Source organism: Lepidochelys olivacea, assembly GCF_965140295.1.
Source record: "Lepidochelys olivacea isolate rLepOli2 genome assembly, chromosome: 5".
Taxonomy (NCBI): Eukaryota; Metazoa; Chordata; order Testudines; family Cheloniidae; genus Lepidochelys; species Lepidochelys olivacea.
In genome coordinates, this window is record NC_140415.1 from 77,376,260 (window position 1) to 77,394,333 (window position 18,074).

Sequence of the window (18,074 nt, forward strand, 5' to 3'; positions counted from 1 at the left end):
AAATCAGAGAGAGAGAGAGACTGAAGGAGCAGCTGAAAAAGCATGGTGGCCGTCCCGGGAAGAAACCTGGGAAGAGGTTGTTGGGTCATGTGTGCAGGCTGAAAAGAGTGTTCTCATAACAGTACATTCCACAGATAACCAGAATTTCCTTTCCCAGGCACACCTCAGAGCTACAGGCAGCCTTATCTGGTGCTGACCAATTCTCTTCAGAGAGGATGCTCCTCCCAAGATATGCAACAAAGTACATTGGTGCTGTGAGGAAAAAAAAGCTGTTTCTTGCTATTTGATTCCTTCTGCATTAAGAGAAACAGAACTTGGCATATTCTTTGTAAATAAACACAACCGCATCAAATAAATACTGATCACCAATTTCTGCTTCCAATTGGCATATCCACAGGGCCCTGAACTTGACTAGCTGCTTCGTTCAAAAGGGGGCAACAGTACCAGTGAATCTGTGTTCTGATGTTTAGTAAGTTTGTCAAGCTCTGTAGAGTGACTCATGAACGTGAGTGCCAACCTCAGGGCAGACTGTTAGAAATAAGGGCACAAACACCAAATTGGTTGTGTGTTCTATATTTAGATTTTGCCAACCAGATATCAAGTGTGAACTCTGCAAGCACTGTAACAGCATTAACAAGGAGTTACAGTCAGTCACCTTGGCACTTTGGGCTATCTTGCCACCCATGCAAGCCTGCCTTTCTGATAGATGGTTCCGTTTACCAAAAAACTCATCAATATTCAGGTTACTCCCAATCCCAAAGGACCAGTCACTTACCCCAAGTCAATTATACCTTACATCTCTCACCGAAGACAACACTTGTAGCCAATCCTGTAATAAACTAACTACAGATTTATTAACTAGGAAAAAGAAATGAGTTATGTATCGGGTTAAAACAGGTAAACATACACGCACAAATGAGTTACAGTCTTAATAGGTAATAGAAGCTGCTGTAATATGTAAGTTCTATATGTCTTCTACGGCCAACTCAAGCTAGCTTGGGGATCCCTTCCTTTAAGCTTAGAAATATTGCCCTCTTTGAATTCCAAGCAGCACAGTGATACAGTTGTTTCTGGTCAGGGCTTTTTATTCCCTTACCCCAGACTTCAAACTGTGATGGGACAAGGGTTTTTGCATGTTTCCTCTTAATGAATGTGAGGGGAGAAATCAACAAAGTCTTTTGTCCACTGGTGTTCCACAATGGTTCATCTGGTGTCTATAGGCCTTCTTTAGTTGGGGAGGAGATAATCTTGTGATAAACCTCTTGTGATAAACCTAGTATTTCACACTTAATCATGCATCTCTCCTGACTGTGGGGGTTTCCAGTTACAAAGCAAACACTTAAATACTACTTTATAGAATGGGATACAGATATTGTAAGTGAGATTAATGCATGCAGCAACCCGCAAGCATTTCATAAAGTCAAACACTAAATACATCTCTCTAAATCTAATGCCCATTTTAACAATACTACCACAGAGATGAGCCAGATTGGTTTCCAGTTACGCATTTGTCAGTGTTCAGTGAGGCCTAAGGGCCTTGGCCTGAGCTGGCACCTGCTCTGCCATTATCACAAAGTTCTATTTTGATTTTCTCATGAAGGCAATTAAACTCATGAATATTTCAAAGTGTATTGAAACAGACACTTTATTTGTATTTAGCCATCATAAAATCCCCTTATTCTATATAACAACCACAAAAATGAGCACCTCTTGGATCTATGTAATACAGCTCTTTTTGCAGGTTCCTCTTGCATCTGTAACCAGTCCTGGATGGTATCTGTAAATATTGTGTATCTTAAATATGTATAAATTCCAATGTATTGGTATGAATTATCACATTTTGAATACAGCCCCATGATTGCTTATCAAAATCCTGAAGCCTTGTGTGAATAACTTTTTTGATTCCCACACTTACTAAATTCACTCATATATTTCTAAATACACAAACCTATACATTGTCCTCATGTCCCAAGGTGATACTGAAGTCAATATTGGTAAGCTCAAACTGAAGTTAGTGAAAGTAGAGTACTGACACCAGCTGTGAATTTAGCCTTCCCACCTCTGGTAATTTTTCTCACTGCAATTTTTTGAAGAAAAATAGTTAATTGAAATTCACATTGGGAAATAAGGAAAAATTCAAAAAAATTAAGAAAGGTTTTTCTACACTATTTCTCCCCATTTTTGCCAACTGGAAAACAGTATCAAAGTATGAAAGGTATTACTTATACACACATACTCAAAAAAAGTAAGAAAGTGTGTCAGTGTATCTTCCAAATGGTAACAAAAAATCATTGCTATGTTATGTCTCACTTAAAAAGAGAGAGTTTCAAAAAGTAACAAAAATTAAAATTTAATAATGAAAGTGTTACTTTTTCACTCTTTTTCCTACTTTTCTAAGAAAAGAAAGTAAAAGAAAAAATATAAAATTTGGGGCCAATTTACCCTGAAATGTTTTGCTTTGAATTTTTTTTAAAAAATGGAAAATGATATTGAAAATGATATAATGAAAAACATTAGTTTTTGACATTATGCTGTTTTTAATGAAAAAAGTTTTCTTTAATAATTTCTTCCAGTGCTAGTTAGGTACAAGAGAGAGCACTGCAGCAGTCTTTAGCCATAAGATTGTCCTGTTTTTGAATCAACCACTTTTTCTGAAAGATGATGTATTTGAAACATTCCATAGCTGACATGTAGATTATCAAAAACTATACAAAGGAGGCAGAGAAGGAACTGGCAAATCATCTCTCCTCATGAACCAATAAAAGTTGACAAGACAATTCATTTCAGTAAATAGTGTCCCATTCTGATGGATCTGGTATCCTCAGATAAGAGAAGCTGCATATAACATAATGCTCAGGAGAAGGTCATAAGAACCTTATTTTCAAATGCCTCCACCCTTCCCGTACTCTTGAAGATGGGTAGGTTTTGTCTGGACCATCAGGGGAAAAAGAACCCTCAGCCCCATTAAGAATGGCAAGTCCACTCCTCTCCTCATGGGTTTGAGGAGGGGGCCTCTGTGGCTGATTAGTTAGACAGAAGAGTGTGGCATAATCTTATTGGCTGCTAGGCACCCAAGGGAAGGGATTAGAAGAACTTCACCATGCCAGGAGGAGGTGTTCTGTCTTGGGGGGGGGGAACCACTATCCCCCTCCTCTCCTCCCCACCAACCTTCTGTGATTAGAGTAAGACCAGGTTGTTGGGTTTTGCTGTAGGCCTCTTCCCTCCCTGTCAGACTGGTTGCATGGTATGAGTTTTCTTTACCTTCCTTTCAGCAACCCAGAAACCCAGTGGGAATGTTGAGTTATGAAATTAATTGTTGTCACAACTTGGCAGATGTCCAGCCCAGATAATTGTTCAGAGGGGGTTCTGGTTGACTGATCAACCAGAATTTGGAAGCGGATTAGGAGAAGGAATGTCCTAAAGAATGTGGAGACTGGGTTGGAGCTCCTAATGTCTGGTACAGCAAGGAGACAACCACCTGTTCCCCGCCCCTTGGGCAAGGCAGTGGGGTCCCAGTAATGATTGTGAGACCAGGCTCACAGGGTGGGGATTGATGGTGACCTTCCACCAAGTGGAACCGATTGCAAAGGATGGATGACTTGCACTGGATGAGTTATTGCTGGATAGTTCCCAGATGTTACTTAATAAAGTTGTGGCCCACTTAAACCATGTTCCTGGTGTCTTCTTTTTTTGTCCTCTTGTGGTGCCTGGAATAATAAATAAAAGACTTAACAAAAAGTGTGCAAGAAAATAGAGTCGTGGCTGAGCAGCAACAACCCAACACTGTGAAAACCAAAGCTTCGGTAAGTTGACTGAAACAACTTGACTTCTGGTCTTACTGGGTCTGGTTTTCAGAGGTGTTGAGAACTCCCTATTCCCATTTAAATCAGTGAGAGGGGAACGAGAACAATGCCTCTGAAATCAAGCCCATTATGATCAGTTGATTTATTATAATTTTTAATTATTACCATGAAGATGTTTATTAAAATACTGCATATTTAAAAATAACTAAACTAGGAAGCAAATATTTTGCTACCATACTATTGTTAGACATGCCAGAATGTTTTCCACCCTTAGTAAAGTAGCTTTGGCAAATACATACTCATATTTTAACAAACATTTTTCACATTAATATTTACTTGGTATATTACTCTATAAGCTGGGGTTTTTTTTCTTTTCAATTTTGCAATAACACCACTTTTGCTATAAACCTCAATGTTTAAAGGACTGTAATTTACCTATATATTGTGTATGTCTGAAATTTAACATGGGTGGCCTAATAACTGACCTGATTTATGTCTCGCCATCAGTGGAGTTGCTGGGTTGCACAGGGCATAAGTTTGTACAAAATTTGATGGATGAGTTAAATGCAAGATCATATTTAGATTGCACCACATTTGCATTTTCAGAAGCTTTGTATTGATTTTCTAAATCGAATTATGGCTTCTACTGTTAAACAAGTAATAGAAAGAGAATGGCACAATACATATTAGCAACTACCAGTGACCCCAGAAGATTATGAATACTGGTATTGAAAGCCATATATGTTATAGAAAGTGGCAGTTCTTTCTTGTCTTACTATGTTGTAAAGAAAAAAGCAAAAACATTTCTTGAATAGGAGAACTAGAAATAGCCAATTATTTGGGAGTGAAATTAACACTTGTGCAGACAGCCACCACACGATCTATGCACCATTTGAGTACCACTTAAGTCCAATGATATGTAAATCTTAGTCTGGCCTCCGCACAGGGGTAAATTTCACATCCTGTACATTCAACGGGATTTAAAATGAATAAAATACTAATGTTTGTGGTTCAGTGGTTTCAATGGCTCATGTATCAGGTTCAGAAGTCAAATGGATCAATTGACCATTAGTTGCAAAGAGTCAGAAATGTAGGTGGCAAGGTAATGTAATTCCTCAAGGACATGGTTTATTTGTGTTATCAGTATTTCTGCTATTGAATAAATAGTGGTAGTCTTGGATGTTTATAAGTACAGGAAGATCACGCAGGTATTTTTGAAAAGTTTCACGTGTGTGATTATTTTTAAGGTCCTGGAATATACAAAATTCCTATTTGTGTTGAAAGAACTGAAGAACAATCATTAAGAGGAAAATAGACCCCTGTATTTGTGGTAGTGTTGAATAAGATAGTGGCCTTTAAAAATGTATAATAGGATACTAGGGAGAGCGTTTGACTGGCCATTGTTCCAGTTGCAAGCACATGTGTACGGATTGGTTTCTACAATAGTTGGAAAATATTCTAAGGTCTCATGAAAGGTGTCAGGTTAACAGCCCTGGAGACTGAAGTCCCCTATCCGCTAGACAAGTACACTACAGGTACAAACAGTAGCTACAATCTTTCCCATGCTTGGTCTGCCAATGTTTCTCAATACAGGACTGGAAGGATTACTTCCAGGGACACAAATATAGTTTTATTTCCATTTCCATTCAGCCACTTGCTCTCTTCTGAAACTGCCAATAAGTGTTTTCATTAGTGCCAATGTTGAAGTGGATGCTTGTCCATTAGGGACTGGATTAAGAGCATCAGTCACTTCACACAGGCTGCTGAAGAGGCAACAGATGGTTGGTGGCGTCCTCACTGAAGTCAATGGCAAAACTTAGTTTCACCTGGTAACTTTTGGTTGTTACAGATCTCAGCTGCATTTGGAACCAGTGATGTGAAGATGAAAGGCTCAGTGGCCCACTGTCAGTTCCCTGGACTAGCCATTTCTCTGTCGCTCTCTCTGATCTCTACCATTCTGTGATATTCACTGAGAGAAGCATTGCAGTGTTTCAGTCAACATTACTCTAATTAAGGACCTTCAGTGTTGTTATATTATCTCTTTATATTGTATCCATAGTCTGCTAGCTGCTGTACAGAAAATTATGACACCTTGTTCCCAGGCCTTAATACGCTTTCAACTAAGGAGACAACAGCTATAAGCTAGGGGGCCTCAGAGGTAACCAAAATAAGACGTTTTATCATAGTTATATGTTACGTTGGCCAAGCACAATCCTTCTTGCATTCCTTGTGTGCTTATTCTTCTCCTGTTGCCAGTAATAGTAGTTGTACTTACTGTTAAGTATGCATACTGCAGTAGTGCTAAGGGGCTTTAATCCTGATGGGGCCCCATTTTGCTGTACAAATGCTCATAGACAGTAAACTTGTACAAATACATCATTTAAGCAGTAGATTTCAGTTACAAAACATCTTTTTTTTACTAATCCTTTCTTCACATACTCTCTGGATTCATGAAAGACAATGAGCCATATTCTCAGCTGATGTAAATTGGTATAGCTCTATTGGAATATCTGAATTTCGAGAAAAAGCTCTGGCATTGTCAATGCTGTAGTAAAATAAAACCAAAAACCATTAAAAGAAATAAAATAAGAGCAGTTTTATTTTAAATGCAGTGATAAGTGTAATCTACCTGCAAACATAATGGATTACAGTGAATAAAGGAAAAAAAGTCAAAAATTATTAACACAGCTAATTTTAGATTTTGGAACATTTTACGACCTAGTGCAAGGTTATAAGCTGTTTTAATGAAGATAATATGGATTCTAATTGATTTCATGTTGGTATACTGATTATTTACAGGTTCAAAAAGTCAGACTGATTCTCTGAGTAATTACTAGAAGTAAAAGCATATTCTGAAACAGGGTAGCTTGAAAAAACAGTATAATTGCTTTACAGAAAGATGTGGGAGTGGAGTTGTTAACATTCAGTTTTGCTGACATTTGAATGTTAACCTTGGTTTGGTATGGGAGACAGATGTTTGAACACAGTAACACACTGCTGAACATGGATGTGTTAATATTAGTTTATAAAGTCTGAATGATGGAGAAGCACTAAGTAAAAATGCCACCCCTCCATCTCAATGGGTGAGGGAACTTGACTGGGCCAGCAGTGAAGGAGAAAATCCCCAGCAGCAAGAAAAGGAGACACTTGCTGAGCGACATCAAGTAGTTCCTTCTCCCCAGAGTCTCTGATACCTGTTGGCCAGTTGGGGTGGGGGCAGAGGTGCTGATTGACCAACATTCCCTAGTTCCCAGGATTTAACCTGGAGCAAGGGCCATGTGGACCCCCTTTCAGCTCAGTATCAGCAACCCCACCCTGAACTAGGAATGAGACTCCAGCCTGACAGATGATGTGGGTCTAACTGATCACACGTTTGGAGGTCAGGAAGGAGTTTTTTCATCCTTAGGGACAATTGGCAAAGGCCCAGGTGAGTTTTTCCACATTCCTCACAGCACCTTCAAGCCACAGTGCATTAAGTAGGAATGTGCTTGGTACCTAGCTGAAATATTTGTCTTAAGTTGTGAATTTGTCCCAACTTTCATCTCGTTTCCAGTGAGGTTAAAAGGATAAAATGAATGGTTCCCAGAGGTAAAAGGCCTGGGATTTTGCTAAGGGGCCTTAGCCTCAAGGGAGGGGGGGAGACCTTATGGACCTTGGAGACTGAGGTTCCCCATCCTTCTGCACCCTCTGTCCCCATCATGGGGGGTGGTGAACTGTGTCCTGGATAGTAGGCTGAGGAGAGCCTTCCCCCATTTATGGGTAATGTGGTAAGAGCCCTGTTACCCCCACAGTGTAACCACTTAAATACCTAAGATAGGAGAGCATGAGTGATGGCTGGGTAGAGCTCAACCCCTGTGTTTAAGTTTAATAAAAGTTGTGGCCTGCCACTTACAATCCATCTATGTGTCTTAGCCACCGTTTCTGGATCAAATACTGGCTACTTGAGTTCTGGATAAAATTTGACCACTATACTTTCCACCAAATGTACTCTAAACCACCATTTGTATTTCTGTGCTTTAAAAAAAAGAAACCAAAATATCATGACAAAGATTTCCTAACCCTGAATAGCAAGAGAATATATTTGTGCCCTAAATGAAGATGAAAGAATTACAAATGGACAGCAACAAAAAAAAAAAAAAAAAAAAAAGCCAACTGACTAACGTCCACTGAAAGAAAAATTAGGCTTTAGTATATGAATACATTTCATTTCAAAGGAATAAAAAAAATCCAAGTAGCACAACTTAGACCTGGATCTAAACATCCTGGACACAGCTGTTACGTTTCAAAGCTATGGAAGATGACAACAGAATGTAGAAATGCCTGGAAAATATTTACTCCATATTTTGCAGGGTTTTCAATTGTTAAAAGCTAAATGAAACCATTTCTACATTCCTTTTCTGTATCCACAATTAGAGCTGTGCAGATAATGGACTATTATTATATTATTATTATCATCATTAATATAATTTTTTTTATTTCAGGTTCAAAAGAAATATTTTGAAATTTTCAGCAAATCAAAAAAAAATGCAAAAATTAATTTTGGGTCAAATGAAACATTGTGTTTGACCCGAAATGAAATGTTTCAATTTGATTGAGCATTTTTAATGTTTTGAAACAAAATGGAAGGAAATTTTCAAACAAAAAGCCATTTTTAATTGAACTATTTCATTTTAATAATGAAATGAAACATTTTGACTTTTATTAATTTTGTTTTGTTTGGTCATAAACAATTCAACAAATGCAACACATAGTCATTAAACATTTCTGTTACGGAATCTGCATTTTTCACCAACAAATGGTTTTGGTTCTACCTACCTGAATAACCCACATATGAAATAGTTATTAATTATAAATCCAAATTGCATTGCTTGTGATTTAAATGACCTGGGCATGCAGTTTGTGGTTACTAAAGGGGATTTTAATATTAATTACTGTAAACTGGGGATCTGAATAAATATCCTCTCTGGTTAAATATAAGTGACTGTTTATTTAAATAGTAAATGAACACTGATTTAAAGTTTAGTATAAATGTTTAATTAGTACCCTTATAGGTTATTTTCCCCTTATTAAAAGCTATCTATACAACACTCTATATTTAGTTTGAGAGGAAAGCTGTTAACAGAAAGATGCATTCCTAAAAGGACTAAATATTGGACATGTTCCAACTGCCTGTCTGTCAAAATGTTCACATTTAATATAATTGAGTAAAAATGAGGGGTGTGTGTGTTTTAAATTGAAATGGGGGAGGAAGGGTCTAGAATGAAATGGAGGAGGGTGGGTGTATATTTTAGAATGTAATTGGTTTCTTTTGGAATGAAATAGTAGTGGAAGGAAACAGTTGAAATGGTGGTGCTGGTAGGAGAATGCAGAGAGAGGGAATATGATATAGTCTGTCTCTATATCCCTCACTAGCTCTGCCCTCCCTGTCCCCCAACTCTGCATCTCTGTGTATATTTATTTAAATTTCTCTTTGTGTCTTTAGGTATATTTATGCATCTGTAAAGTTTACTGCTTTACCCTAGATCAGGATATTGAAAGGTATGGGTACTATATTTACCAACTACTTAACAGGGCTATTGTGGAATTAATTTAATGCAGTGCTTTGAATATATAAATCTCCCAAAATGGTAAGAACTTGTAAAATTAGGTGCTAGATGTCTCAAAGTGGGCAGCTAATCACTGAGATCCACAAAATTAGTGGATGCCTTTCCAAATTTTTGTCCTAAACACACTTTTTCTGCCTCAGTTCCCCATCTGTAAATTCAGGATAATACAAATTGGTTACCTTACAAGAGAGTTGTGAAGTAAAAATTGCACAAACAACCTTAATTCTATAATTGCCTAGTTTTTGAATGCTTCACTTTACAACTTAATATTCTTTGAATGTTAATACATTTCTTTTGTATGTAATATTTATTATTTTAATAATAATGCAGGGATGTTCACCCCACCTGGTTTCTGTGTGTTTCAGAACATTGTAAAATTCAGTTTTCTATGGGAGATCCCATATTAGCATACATTTTTTTTCCCTTTTGGAGATCATCAAAGAGAGACAAATTTTTAGACATCACGTGAAGGTATAAAAGTATTCAGCTGTGCCCTGGGAATGAATCATGCAGTGTAGGTTGACATCCAAGATAACACATGCTGCTAGGAGAATACAAATAGACCTTTCATGTTTCACATGGATATGAATATATATTATATATATAGAGAGAGAGAGACACTACATGTTGAAAAAAAGAAATGATTTTGATATCACTCATAAGGTAATTCAGTGTTGTTCTGAAGAAGTTTGCGGAAGGATTGCATACTGACAGACAGTACTCATAAAATTATTCATGTTTGTAGTGAATTAATTAAACTCACGTATAAATTTAAATGAATCTGTTGTGGAATTTCCATCTTGCTGGACACGTATGCAGCATAATCCAGGGACATTGCTGTCACAGTGTGTTTTTTCACAATGCAGTATTAGCTTGAGGAACTCATTGCCACAAGGTGTAACTGAGGCCAAAAATTTCAAGGATTCAAAGAGTTACGTATTTCTGAGATAGCACTAAGAATTTAAATGGGATGTAAACCTTTGTAATTCAGCATGCAAACCAAGCACTAAGTATCTGGGACTAGGATGAAACCTCCCCTAAAGACAAAGTATACCATAATTGTCCATTATAATATTTGAGAGAGGCAAAATACTGGACTACATGGGCCACTGTTGTCCTCTGATATGGCAAGTCCTCTGATATGGCAATTCCTATGTTGCTATACACCCACGTTTATCCTGCAGTGAAATGCTAGCAGATTTTTATCTACTACCTGTCAAAATGATTATGTTGCAACAATGAATTAAATACCAGGTGTAGCCTTGCTTTGTCTTTCAATAGCATTGAAGTGATTGACCCCTGGATCTCCGATAAAGGGAAATGACTGTTTGTTTATATTGTGCCAATACAAGTCTCTCTCTGTCACTATTACCTCATTGTCTGATGAATAGATATCACCAGTCATTTGTTTTTGTTTGCTAGATCAATGCTGGGGATAAAACCTGACTCAAAAACTGCAGGAGAGTAACAGTGTATTAGTCTCTGGATTGGGAGGATGCAAAAATTGGAAAGGGGAAACAAAAGATCTGCTACAAAGTTCAAAATATGGTCACAATGAGGAAAGTGACTGTGTGAAACTGGATTATTACAGATTTGCTCACTGTGTATATTCTGAGTCTTAAATCCTCACTTTAGTAACAAAAGGAAGTTAATAGTTTGTTTTTCTCCCCTTAACCAATGCAGAATCAATGTAGCTATGGTCAAGTGATAGGGATTCTTCTATTCGGACACTGTACAAATAGACTTTTCAACTAAGTTTCAGTTGCAGAATCTTCATTATTTAAGATTTGGGACCATGAAGAACCCAGGTTAATTTTCAGATCTCATGCTGAGTTTGCAGGTTTTTTCAACCTTCTTTAACTACAAACTGAGCACTTCTAAAATGGACATTACTAAGAGACACTGACTGAACACCCATTTTACCATAATTAGAGCATAGCCTCCCTCTAAATGTGCCACAGTACCTCAGCTGCAGTCAATTGCCATAAATTATGAGTATGTACAGTACAAATCTGAACATTTTGGATTATACATTTTCTCTAAAGAAACAACATTGCTGATATGTGCCTCTGGTATGCAACAGGGGAGATTTGATTTATTTCCAAGGTCTCAGCACTTAGGACACCTGCCAACAAGGGATTTGAGCCACTCTGTGTGGATATTCCAATACCAGTAACTACATCTCATTTCCTTTCTGTCCGACGGCAAGACTGGAAGGTCCTCACAGCTGCTGCTTGTTTCAACTATGTGCTGGTTACCACTGCGTTCCTGTCATATAAAGTGGCATAGTGTATTCTCTTTGATATCATTCTCCCATGATGTTCCTGTGGTTTTATTGCTGTTTTCTGACATTGATAACTTCAAAATCTCAAATTTAGCAGGGTTCAGCTGTGTGCTGCAGTTTTGACAGACCATAAGTCAGTCAGAAAAAAATCTAATATATTGTTTATTATTGGTATTTAAAGTTGGTTACATTTGGCATTAGATTTGTTGCCAAAGGAAAGTGGTTTGGGTAGAAGTTATTCAAAGAAGTAGCAAAACCAGCAATTAAGTCTTCAAAGTGCTTAGCACAACAGATTCCAATTGGGGCTAGTTGCTACTGGAGTAGAAACATTGCATGTGAATAAATATCTGTTTCCTTGCTCCCTGAGCTGGGATCACAGCATAATCAGCATGCTCAGCCCGGGGGACAGGGAGGGATGAATTGTGAAACTATATTTATATTGCTCTTCAGTGCCCTCCTTTCGTTGGCACATGGAGTAACATTAGCTAGCTCCAGTGTATCCAGCAGGGTAGTTGTAAGGCATTTGAGTGTTGTTGGGGCATTAAGAGAATTATAGAATTGTAGGACTGGAAGGGACATTGAGAGGTCTTCTAGTTCAGTTCCCTGCACTCAAGGCAGCACTAAGTATTATCTACACCATCCCTGACAGGTGTTTGTCTAACCTGCTTTTAAAAATTTGACAGATTCGACAGCCTCCCTAAACAATTTATTCCAGTGCTTAACCACCCTGACAGTTGGGAAGTTTTTCCTAATGTCCAACCTAAATCACCCATTGCTTCTTGTCCTATCCTCAGAAGTTAGAGAACAATTTTTCTCCCTCCTCCTTGTAACAACCTTTTTATGTACTTGAAAACTGTTATGTCCCCCCTCAGTCTTCTCTTCTCCAGACTAAACAAGCCCATTTTTTTTTCCAATCTTTCCTCACAGGTCATGCTTTATAGACTTTTAATCATTTTTGTTGCTCTTCTCTGGACTTTCTCCAATTTGTCCACATCTTTCCTGAAATGTGGCAGCCAGAATTGGACATAATATTCCAGCTGAGGCCTAGACAGCATGGAGTAGAGAGGAAGAATTACTTCTCTCATCTTGTGTTGTTTTCAATACTCCTGCTAATACAACCCAGAATGATGATTGCTTTTTTTTGGACTCCTTTCTAAATTTAGTTTGACTTCTGAGAGGTACTCTCAAATATTTAAAGTTCTCTTTTCAATAAAGATCATAGAATTACTTCTTAATTTTCAGTATTAAGGGTTTTTTTTTTTAAATGCACTATAGTTGAAGAGGGCATTCTGTTACAGATGAAAAGCCTTCTCACTACACTACTTTCAAAGCTTTTCATTTAAGTTCTGGGCACTAGAATATTGTCATAGGTCACAGGGACATGCAAAAAGGGGGACAAGCAGGGTCACAGGCCCTTCAATAATTGTCAGGGGCCCAGGACTTCTCCGACCCTGGGGCTGAAGAGGCAGGGAAGAGCGAGCTACTTCCTAGGGCCAGAGGAGAGAGGGTAGAGTGAGTTCCTGCTGGGGCTGGGGAGAGGGAAGAGCAAGCTCCTGCCAGGGAAGGGGAAAGAGGGAGCTCCTGTAGGGACCTGGGTGGTGGTAAGCAGCAAGCTCTTCCAGGTGGGGGGGTTGGAGGGAGGTGCACAGAATGTGCCCCTCCAAAAGGAGTCAAATTTAAATTCCTGCACACACCCTTGATTGGTCATGTTCTCAACTGGTGTAATTCCATTGACGTCATAGGGACTAAACCCATTTACACCAACTGAGGATCTGGTTCTGTATTGGTAAGGATGTACAATCATCAAACAACCCAGTGCTTTAAGAATTTGCAATTATATGGACTCTTAATTAAATGAAAATGTTAAATGAAACTCTTCCCTATTAGGGTTTTTATTTGGTGTCTAAAGGTTTGTTTTCTGTTTTGCTTTCTCTTTGACAGCTCCTTCAGGCTGGAAGGAATATCTACATTTGGAGGCATGTCAGTTATTTCTTTGATGTCAGTTTCGTCATTGGGACTTCTTGCAGGCCAGATCTGATGAAAGTAACCAGGAACCTGACCCTCCTTGGAGCATGGAAGCCCTTAGAGTCAGAGCACAACTAATCACTGGTGTAATCTGCATCAAATCATCTGCCTCAGATCTGACCGCTACGAGCTACAAGCTGAGCCCTGATAAAAGCCACAGCCTTAAATTCTGTTCACTCAGAAAGAAGAATAAAGAGGACTAAATACCTTGCCCCATACAGAAACAACTGTCTCCAAGCCTGACCCTTAAGGAGTTCAGTACTGAGCAATTAGAGTAATAAACAATAAACCAATTTATCATGCGGTCCAGCCAGCATCCAAAAAATATTTAAGTTTGTAGCCAAAAGGAAACATGAAGCACTTGAGTGATTGCAAGAAAAGCAATGCATGTACAACAACAGAGGAATATTGCTATTTGTGGGGAAAGAAAACCTCTGCCATCCCTTGTACATATTCAAAGCCATAGAAGAACGGAGCATCAGTGATGCTCAAATGCTTGAAAGGATGTTGTCTCCTGTTCTCCACCCAAATCTGAAGAAAAAAAGGTCGCTGTTACAGATTGCATCTCAATGCACTTCTAATATTTGCACTGTCACTTCCATTCAGGGTCATGATGTGTGCCATCATTTGCACAGATGGTCCCATGAGATTTTAGACCGCAACAAGCTGTATCTTGCAGGGGCTCCAAAAGGAAGTAAGAAGCTGAAGAAAAGGAATGCTCTCTTACAGGGAGGATTTCTCCCCACAGCAAAATAGTCCTTCGTAAGATTAAAAGAAGTGTATGAAAAAAGCATCAACATGAAAAAGTGGATTTAAAAAGGGATCTAATTTTTTTTTATGAAATTCATTTTATATCATAGTAACAGCCAACAGATTGAGCCTATTGAAACTATACACCCAGAATGTTCCTGTTGGACATGAGCAGTATCCTCCTAGAAAATATTAAAGAAAAAAGTCATTTGTAATATGTATTTGACATAATACTTTTTATAGCGATTTATCTATGCTTCATGGAGAAATGTAAAAGACAAACAAACAGCATTTTCAGTTTATTTTTCTAAATAAATGTGTTGTTTGTATTATTTGCAGTCACTTATTTTAGATGGTTTTCATTACCCCAAAAAAAGAATTTAAAGATGGAACCAAAACACAGCAACTGTTTTGCCATGTTAAATCGTAACAATTGCAGACTGAAAGCTTTAATATAAATAGTATAATTTGTAAAATTATAAAGTATATTTATACTGGCAAATATGTATGGACAACAAGAAGGAGGTATTTTAACTCTTAGTTTCAGTACATAGATTTTGATAGTCACATAAATGAATGTGAAGTTACATAATTGGTACAGGGTTTTTTTCTGTAGTACGTTGTAGCAAATGAAGCTTCAGATGCCTAGGAATTCAGAGAACAATTCTAATGTTCAAGATTTTCCAAAATTACACAGTCCCCTTGTCAAGTGATTCATTTCATCCAGAAACCACTTTTTTCATACTGTAACATACAAGGCCATTAAAGATGCCGCTATTTGGTCAGGAGGAATTTGGGAACTTAAGGGGTAATAGAGATTGATCATTACAGTCATCCACAGATTTCATTTAGGAACAGTCATTGTATCTGTCTAATGGAGTATTTTGTTATCAAGTCATTGAACACACTGATTCTAGAGCTGTTTTGAATAAAAATATATATTTTCCCTTTTTTCCATAATCTTCTAGCCTGTGTAATTTTTAGAGAAAAAGCAAATCATGTGATATCAATTCTCTTACTTTAATCATCAGCTTTAATCTAAACAGGCTTTTCTTTATTCCCTTTGCTCTTGAGGAACATACTAATTAAGTGTTCAGTAGGGGAAAAGTGTTCTTTCAAAAATGATTTCGTCTAATATATAGTTGAATTTGAAATGGGTAAATAGCTTAGTACTTTTGCTCTATTCTAATGTACTAACAAATGTGTATAGGCTTCACCCCTTCTGATGGATGAAATGACAGAACTGCTGAAGTGTGTGCCTGAAGCCCTATTACTGCAACAGGTAATAGATCTGTCTTCTCCCAAAGCCCAGGTACTTTGAGTTCTGTCTAACTTAAAACTGTGAAGTCATGGGTAGCCACAGTTGGTGACTGATTTTTTTTTTCTTTTTGCAATAAATCAAACACACCACACACACACCCCACCAAAGCAATTTTAGCCCTATTTGATAGTATAAGTGGTAGTTATTGGTCACTGAAAAGTGGCCTGATCCTGTGATGTGGGGAAGACCCCCAGTTCTACAGGTGTCAACAAGAGATGAGAACTCTGAGCACAGCTGAGTCACAGCCTTAGTTCACACATACAAGTTCAGCTGAAGGTTGACTCATAGACAAGTTGCTATGAATATTCACAGATTTCTCATTTGCTCTGTAGAACTGGTCACCTAAGTCACAGAGACTTACAGACTTTTAAGGCCAGAAGGGACCATCTTGATCATCTAGTCTGACCTCCTGCACTTTGCAGACCACAGAATCTCACCCACCCACTCCTGTAATAAACCCCTAACCTATGTCTGAGCTATTGAAGTCCTCAAATCATGATTTAAAGACTTAAAGGTACAGAGAATCCACCATTTACACTAGTTTAAACTTGCAAGTGACCTGTGCTCCATGCTGCAGAGCAAGGTGAAAAAACCCCAGGGCCTCTGCCAATCTGACCCAGAAGAAAATTCCTTCCCAATCCCAAATATGGTGATCAGTTAGATTCCGAGTATGTGGACAAGACCCACCAGCCAGACACCTAAGAAAGAATTCTCTGTAATAAATCAGAGCCCCATGTACTGTCCCGTAACCGACTATTGGAGATATGTCCTGCTAGCAGTCACAGATCATACCATCCCGTCCATAAACCTCTCAAGCTCAGTCTTGAAGCCAGTTAGGTTTTTTTCCCCACACTGCTCCCCTTGGAAGGCAGTTCCAAAACTTCACTCCTCTGATCATTAGAAGCATTTGTCTAATTTGAAGCCTAAACCTGTTGGACAGTTTATATCCATTTGTTCTGTGTCCACATTGGTGCTTAACTTAAATAACTCCTCTCCCTCCCTGGTATTTTTCCCTCTTATGTATTTATAGAGAGCAATCATAGCTCCCCTCAACCTTCTTTTGGTTAGGCTCAACAAGCCAAGCTCTGAGTCTTTATTTATTTTGTTTGTTTCCTCATTGGGTGACCTGGGTTTTATAAATAGAGGATCCTCATTTTATGTTTGCAAATTATCCACATCCGTAATTGTTTAATTAAACTACTGTATTATGCTAATAACTGTATTTCAAAATAGGTCATGAAAATTTCTGGTATGAGTATTCTCACAATCATATTTGCAGCAGTATTTATGCCTGTGATGGGGTTGGGACTCACCACTGCAGCACCTCCCGCTGGCACATCTGGGAATTAGCTCTGTCCTCTGTGGGGCACCCTCTGCTGGTGATGTCCCCATCTGTCTCTCGCCCTGCTGGCATCTGGACACACATTGCTCCTCGCTCGGTGGCATCCTTTTCAGGACACAGCCCTCTGGCAGTGCCCTCAAGTCCACCCTCACCCCCTTCCAGTGTCTGTCCAGCAGTCTGTCCAGTTCACTCCTGCCGCAGTGGACAACCACAACCCTTTGAGTCTAGCCTCCCTGTTCAAGGGCCAGTTGCAGTCTGTCACGGCCACCCTTCCATGGCTGGGTGCTGTACAAGGAGGAAGGGCGGGGGGTCTGGCCCACCCACTACTCTGGGTCCCAACCCAGGGACCTTCTAGTGGCAGCCTCCCTGCCCTCATTCTCTCCCCTTGTCTAACTGGCCCTGGGCCACTTCCCCTGTGGCCCTTCGCACCCTCTAGGCCCTTTCTATCAGGGCCCGCAGTCTGGCAGGTATTGGGCCAGAGCCCTTCTATGCTCCCCCGCTGCTCTGTCCAAGATGCCTGTCTCCTGCTCAGAAGACAAACCTTCACCTTCTGAAAGCCTGGAAGAGACTGCCTACTCCCTTCCTGGGAAGCCTTTATATAGGGCCTAGCCTAGCCCTGATTGGCTGGCTGTAATATTGGCCCTGATTGGCTCCCAGTAGGCCTTTTGCTGATTGGCTGCCCTTCTGTGCAGCCGATCTGGCCTACTCTAGTCCTATCGCTCATGGAGTGGGGCAGGCGCCCTACCAGAATGACATTTTTGCTTTCTGCAAACATTCTGATGAATAAATACTTGTTCACCTGAATGTCTGCAAACGAATGAGGAAAACGCAACTTATATCCGTGAATTCATATTTACAAATATGTTTTCTTCTTTACTTGCCCAACTCTAGAGAAAGCTGTGTGATATTTTTAATATACTAACTGCACCTATCTAATACTCTA

At 38.9% G+C, this 18,074-nt stretch overlaps 1 protein-coding gene across 2 annotated transcripts in view; it reads left to right on the forward strand.

Annotated features, from left to right (window-relative positions):
• PRR16 (proline rich 16) overlaps positions 1–14,752 on the forward strand; it is a 242,564-nt gene extending 227,812 nt beyond the window's left edge. The window contains exons 3-4 of one of the 2 annotated variants that reach the window (XM_084628241.1): positions 9,286–9,341; positions 13,635–14,752. The gene's annotated coding sequence lies outside the window, so the exon portion shown is untranslated. The remainder of the gene's footprint in view (positions 1–9,285; positions 9,342–13,634) is intronic. The other variant, XM_084628240.1, reaches the window with a different exon arrangement.
• The last annotated feature ends 3,322 nt before the right edge of the window (positions 14,753–18,074 follow it).